Raw genomic sequence first — 6,973 nt, 5'->3', positions numbered from 1 at the left:
TACATGCAACACACAAAACTGAACCAAAGCTCAGCAACGGTAGCGTTTCCTAACATTACCCCCAACACCAGAAGAAATTTACCTAATTTCTTTCAATCATTGAAACGCTACCTGTACACATATTATGTATACATAACAGATTGAAATCCAGGTATGTACATTAGTCTGTTGGAGAATGAACACAGTTTTACTCACATACTCGGCTAAGAAAATCTGCTCCAACACATTGTCTGAACCCTTAATCGATTCCACTCGCATATCAAAGTTCTGCAAGTACATCACCCACCTCATGATACGATTATTCACAAACTTTGCAGAGTTCAGGTAGGTGAGGGGTTTGTGATCAGTCTGAAGCACGAATTTCACCCCTTGGAGGTAGAGTTCAAATTTCTTGATTCCCCACACGATGGCTAAACACTCTTTCTCCATGGTCGAGTAGTTCTTCTCGGCTCCTGACAGCTTCTTGCTGGCATAGCTGACCGGAAACGGTTTACCTCCATGTTCTTGCATCAGCATGGCGCCGATTCCTTCGTCCGATGCGTCTGTACGCAAGATGAACTCTTTGGCAGTATCAGGAAGGCGTAGCACCGGGTCTCGTGACATCAGGTCGCGCACGGTCTGGTATGCCTTCTCCTGAGCTGGTCCCCAGAGTATTCGGTTGGGGCATCCTTTTCGGGTCATGTCCGACAAAGGCGCCGTTATGGCGGCGAAGTTTGGAATGAACTCTCTGTAGTACCCAGCCAATCCAAGGAAGGATCGCACCTGCTTCTTGGTTTCAGGACGTGGCGCATTGAGGATCTTGGTGACGTTTTCCAACAAAAGCCCTTTTTGACCTTCCTTCAATGAATAACCTATGAAGTCAACGTTGTCGGTCCCCAAAATGCACTTGCTGGGTCTCACGGTCAGATTAGCTTTTGTCAGGCGGGAAAACAGTTCCCTCAAAGTCTCCAGATGCTCTGCAAAGGTCTCCGTGTGGACTAGCAGATCATCCCAGTAGTACACAACATTCTTCATTCCTTTGAGCATTTTTCGCATTCCCCTCTTCAGGGTAGCACCACTGTTCACCATGCCAAAAGGCATCCGCAGGCACTCATACGTTCCGTCTGGAGTTGCAAAGGCGGTCTTTGGTATGTCCTCTTCGCGCACAGGAATCTGCCAATATCCCTTGCTGAGATCGATCTTCGAGAAGATCTTACTGCCGGTTAACTGTCGGAATAGATCAGTTGCCGTCGGCATTGGTTCAGGGTCAAACACGGTGATCTTATTGACTTTCCTGAAGTCAATGCATACCCTGTTTGTGCCGTCTTTCTTCTTGACCACAACAACGGGAGATGAGTAAGGGGATGATGACTCACGGATGACCCCCATCTTCAACATGTTGTCGATGTCCTTCTTCAAGGATTCCCGAGCCTGAAACGGGATAGGGTATGGTTTTGAGCGAACAGGAACGTCAGATGTGAGGTGGACTTCATGTTCGACCAAGGACGTAGAGCCTGGAACATCAGAGAACCTATGGGTGAAGTCGCCCATAAAATCATGCAGCTCCTTCTGCTGATCTTCTGTCAGGTCAGGTCCTAGCTTGACGTCATCCACTCCCTCTTTCTTGTGGAGGTCTCCCAACTCCAGTAGTTCCTCACCGTCGAACTCGTCTAGTTCGGCTGGTTCTTCCACCATTGCTGCAACCTGTACTGCTTCCGGAGGTCTCTCCACATACAGTTTCAGGAGGTTAGCGTGGTAGATCTTGGACTTCTTGCCGACATTCACCTTGTAGTCGTTGATCCCTACCACGGCCTCAACCTCGTATGGGCCTTTCCACTGCATCAGTAGTTTGTTGTGATCAGTGGGAAGCAGTATCAGCATTTTGTTACCTGGTGTAAACTTCCTGTTTACGGCTTTGCGGTCGTAGTAGTGCTTTCCACTATCCTGAGACTTTCTCAAGTTTTCTCTCGCAATCTCGAGAGTCTCCTCCAGTTTCTCTCGCAACTCGAACACGTACTGGTAACTGTTCTTCACTTCAGGTGTGTCCACATCTTTCGTCCACAATTCCTTTAGTATCTGCATCGGGCCTCTCACGGTCCGCCCGTACATCAGCTCGAACGGGGAGAATCCAGTGGACTCTTGTGGCACCTCCCTGTATGCAAACAGCAAGGCATTGATGTAGCGATGCCACTGCCTAGGCTGCTCACTGCATAGTTTCTTCAGCGTGGACTTCAGCGTCGCATTGAATTGTTCGACCAGCCCATTGCACATCGGGTGATAAGCTGTCGTAGTCAAGTGACGAATGCTCGGCAGCCTGTTGACCTCTTCCATGCATTCAGAGACAAACTGTGTCCCCAGGTCTGTGAGGATCTCTTCAGGAACCCCAATTCTGCTGAAAATGTCCACAAGTGCCTCGGCAACAGTCTCGGTGTCAATTTTCTTCAGAGGCACGGCTTCTGGGTACCTGGTTGCATAGTCTACCAGGGTCAGTACCCAACGATGACCCTCTTCACTTGGCGGTTTGATCTCGCCGATGAGGTCAATGGCCACCCTCTTGAAAGGTCGGTCGATCAAAGGCATCTTCTGCAACGGCACTTTCGGGACCCTTCCTCGAGGTATGGTTTTCTGGCAAATATCGCACGATCGGCAGAATCGAGTCACATCTGCATGCAGTCCTGGCCAGTAAAACGCAGCCTGGATTCTGTCCGATGTCTTCTTGACACCCAGGTGACCTCCCATAATAGAGTCGTGGGCCACCTCCATCACCTGGCGCCTAAGTGGTTGAGGCACCAGAACTTGACGTAATGGCTTCCCACCGTTGACTCTCGCGTGCTGGAACACTCTGTACAGAATCTTGGCCTTCACTTCAAATTGCACTGTGCCTTCGCCCTTGGTCATCTCCTTGACAGGACGACTCCTGTACTTTGTCAAGGTCAAATCAGCTTCCTGTAGCTGAATCAGCCGATCCCTGTCCACGACAGCAGTTGCAGAACTGTTGGTGACCCTGAGTGGCGTAGTTGTTTTGTCCTTCTTCGCCTGGGCTCTGGTCGTCACAGCGCTTACAACCTGCGGCTGGTCGCGGCGATGCACAGTTGCTCTGTCATCTCGTAACAGTTCGCTGATATCTTCATTCGCGAATGGCAGTGGGTCTTCCTCCTCAGCAGCAGGCTGAGCTGAGCCCATTCTCCATTCGAAATCAGGGTGATCAGGACGTCTCGCACCCCCAATGTTCCCAATTAATAGATCGTACAAGGGCTTCTTCAGGCAGACGGCCTCAACTTCTCCGGTGAAGTATGGAGTATCTATCTGGATCTTTGCCACTGGTGCCCTCACGCATTTGCTGTCAGCCATGAGCGTCCACTTGAAGTCACCAGTGAACTTCTCTGTTGGCACCAGATCCTCTTTGACAATGACTCCATTGCAGCCCGAATCTCTGAGAACAGTCACTTCCTGCTTCTCAACAAATCCCTTCGACACGGGCATGTTCGACTCTGACACAGCTGCGCTAGCGACGACAGAGATTGACCTGCCATTGGCGAGTAGAAGCTGGCCATCAGATATACATTCTTCCACGTCCGATGGTGTAGCCACTTGCTCGGCAGCCCTTGGAAGTATGACGCTGCTCGCACATACTTGTTGGTTCGAGCCACTCGTTTGCCTCTTGTTGTCGTAATATCTCCGTCGATATTCTTGCGCTTTGTCATTGACATGTCCGTTATTTTTCTTTTGGGGACAGTTGGCGACTCGGTGGCCCTTGGCATTGCAATGAAAACACGTTATGTTCTGCCCTTCATTGGATGATGGTGCGGACTCAGTTTGTCCCTTGGCAGGTTGGTTTCCCTGGTTCCCGCTCTTCTGGAAAGGTTTCGATGACTTTGATGTCCCCAGGGTCCTTCCATGAGCAATGAGATAACGCTCAGCAGCATCAGTAATGTCCTTCAAACCCCGCAGTTTTTGCTCTTCCAAGCGGGTCGCCAGGTCCTTTGGGCAGGCATTAAGGAATTGCTCCTTCACGATAAAGTCCCGCAGACTCTCGTATGACTGCTCTTCACCTGATAACTCCACCCACTTCTGCAGGTATGACGACAGGCGCTCCACAAACTGGCTCGGTGTCTCTCCAGACAATGGCTGGCATTCGCGGAAGCGTTGACGGTAGCCCCTTTCAGTGAAGTTGTAGCAACGCAACAGAGCTTCCTTCAGTACATCATAGTCTCTGGCGTCATCATTTGAGAGTCTAGTGTAGACCTCAAGTGCTGCCCCAGTCAAATGTGCGCTGAGTTGAATCGCCCAGTCGTCGCGCTGCCATCTAGCACTCTCAGCGAACCTCTCGAATCTTGCAAGGTAGCAGTCGATCTGGTCCTTCCCGTCAGCGAATGCTGGAAGTTTCGGTGCCCTGTGTAACATTTGCTGCTGGTTATCTCTTTGGCGTGGTGCCTCGTGCTCATTTTGAACACGCACCATTTCTGTCTGAAGCTCTAAGCACTTCGTCTCCATTTCTATCTGGAGCTCTAAGCGTTTCAGCTCCAATTGCCTTTCTTCACGCTGTGCTTCTCTTTCTCTTTCTTCACGCTCACGCTGCGCTTGTCTTTCTTCACGCTCACGCTGCGCTTGTCTTTCTTCACGCTGCGCTTGTCTTTCTTCACGCTGCGCTAGCAGTTGTGTCTGGGACTCGACGAACTCCGTCAGCTGCTTGCCTTTTAGTCCCAGTTCAATTCCTTTTCCCCAGAACTCAGCCATTCTGGTCTTTTCCGGTGCGTTCGTCTGTATTCTTTCACAGCCCCGAACGTAGACGAATGTAGTCTTCTAAAAGAACACAGTCTCTACTGCACCTCCGATGCTTCTCTCGTCGCTGTTCACCTTCGTAGACGCAGGCTGCCACCCTCCTCGTCTAACGTGACGGCGCACTCTGCTCACGATACGTACACGACGTACCTCAGTCGTATTTCGTAGTATTAATGCACTAGCTCCGCGACGAAGTCCGTCTCGTCCAAACGGCAGCTTACCTCTGTAATCCCGATACACTCCGGCGTCGCTCACCGTACCGAGCTGCGGCGATTACCAAACTCTTCACCAGTCACACCGAATCCACGGTTCCGTAGTCTCAATACTGATCCCTCAGGATACACCCGATTGATGGCTACCTCCTGTGACTGTCTTGACACTAGTCCTTGTTGCTGGAAAACCCTTGGCGTTAAACGTAGATCCTTGGCTTGGCCCCCAATTGTTACACGACACTTGAGATTGCCACAAGTTCTCAAACGTCGTATAGTTGTGTTCTTTTATTCTACGTCGCCCGTCTTCGCAGCAACAGAAAACAACTCGTCAAATTGAGTTCGAGGATTTATTCAGCATTCAATACATACAACTGCACAACGTAGCAGAACTCAAATAGAAGCTTTTTTTTACATACAAATCGCGCTGGCATATATAGTAAATACTCAATCTCGAGAATATTCCAGACCGAACATGATACAACTACATTATACGAGCCGTGCATGGACTAAACTAGCGACATTCTCTATGACGTACATCAAAAGCGCCGACGCACTTAATCCGAACGAACGCCACGAACTCACGACTAAAACAGCATGGTAAACAACTTGTTTTGACAGGACTAGAAAGTTCACCTGCATTCTCGTCCAAGCATAAATATTGTGTTTACAAAATATAATATCGGTACTTTCCCACAAAGTACAAATAAGTCAACTACATGCAACACACAAAACTGAACCAAAGCTCAGCAACGGTAGCGTTTCCTAACAGCAGCACATCGTTTTTCACACCTCGACGAACATAGCAAAATCTGCTGAAGAGACTTTAAAAAACATTAACCACCCCACTACAGTAAACAATAACCACCCAACTACAGTAAACACTAACCACCCAACTACAGTAAACAATAACCACCCAACTAAAATCAACATTAACCACCCGACTACAGTAAACAATAACCACCCAACTACAGTAAACATTAACCACCCAACTACAGTAAACATTAACCACCCAACTACAGTAAACACTAACCACCCAACTACAGTAAACATTAACCACCCAACTACAGTAAACATTAACCACCCAACTACAGTAAACATTAACCACCCAACTACAGTAAACATTAACCACCCAACTACAGTAAACAATAACCACCCAACTACAGTAAACATTAACCACCCAACTACAGTAAACATTAACCACCCAACTACAGTAAACATTAACCACCCAACTACAGTAAACATTAACCACCCAACTACAGTAAACAATAACCACCCAACCACAGTAAACAATAACCACCCAACTACAGTAAACATTAACCACCCAACTACAGTAAACATTAACCACCCAACCACAGTAAACATTAACCACCCAACTACAGTAAACATTAACCACCCAACTACAGTAAAGATTAACCACCCAACTACAGTAAACAATAACCACCCAACCACAGTAAACAATAACCACCCAACCACAGTAATCATTACCCACCCAACTACAGTAAACACTAACCACCCAACTACAGTAAACACTAACCACCCAACTACAGTAAACAACAACCACCCAACTACAGTAAACACTAACCACCCAACTACAGTAAACAATAACCATCCAACTACAGTAAACAACAACCACCCAACTACAGTAAACACTAACCACCCAACTACAGTAAACAATAACCACCCAACTACAGTAAACAATAACCACCCAACTACAGTAAACATTAACCACCCAACTACAGTAAACATTAACCACCCAACTACAGTAAACATTAACCACCCAACTACAGTAAACATTAACCACCCAACTACAGTAAACACTAACCACCCAACCACAGTAAACATTAACCACCCAACTACAGTAAACATTAACCACCCAACTACAGTAAACACTAACCACCCAACTACAGTAAACAATAACCACCCAACTACAGTAAACAATAACCACCCAACTACACTACAGCGGTGCTCACTGCCTGCATTGTGGTGGTGTTCACTGTCCA

The sequence above is a fragment of the Littorina saxatilis genome, unplaced genomic scaffold, assembly GCF_037325665.1.
Source record: "Littorina saxatilis isolate snail1 unplaced genomic scaffold, US_GU_Lsax_2.0 scaffold_1222, whole genome shotgun sequence".
Classification (NCBI taxonomy): domain Eukaryota; kingdom Metazoa; phylum Mollusca; class Gastropoda; order Littorinimorpha; family Littorinidae; genus Littorina; species Littorina saxatilis.
The sequence above is the reverse complement of the archived record's forward strand: the minus strand, read 5'-3'. Positions refer to the sequence as shown.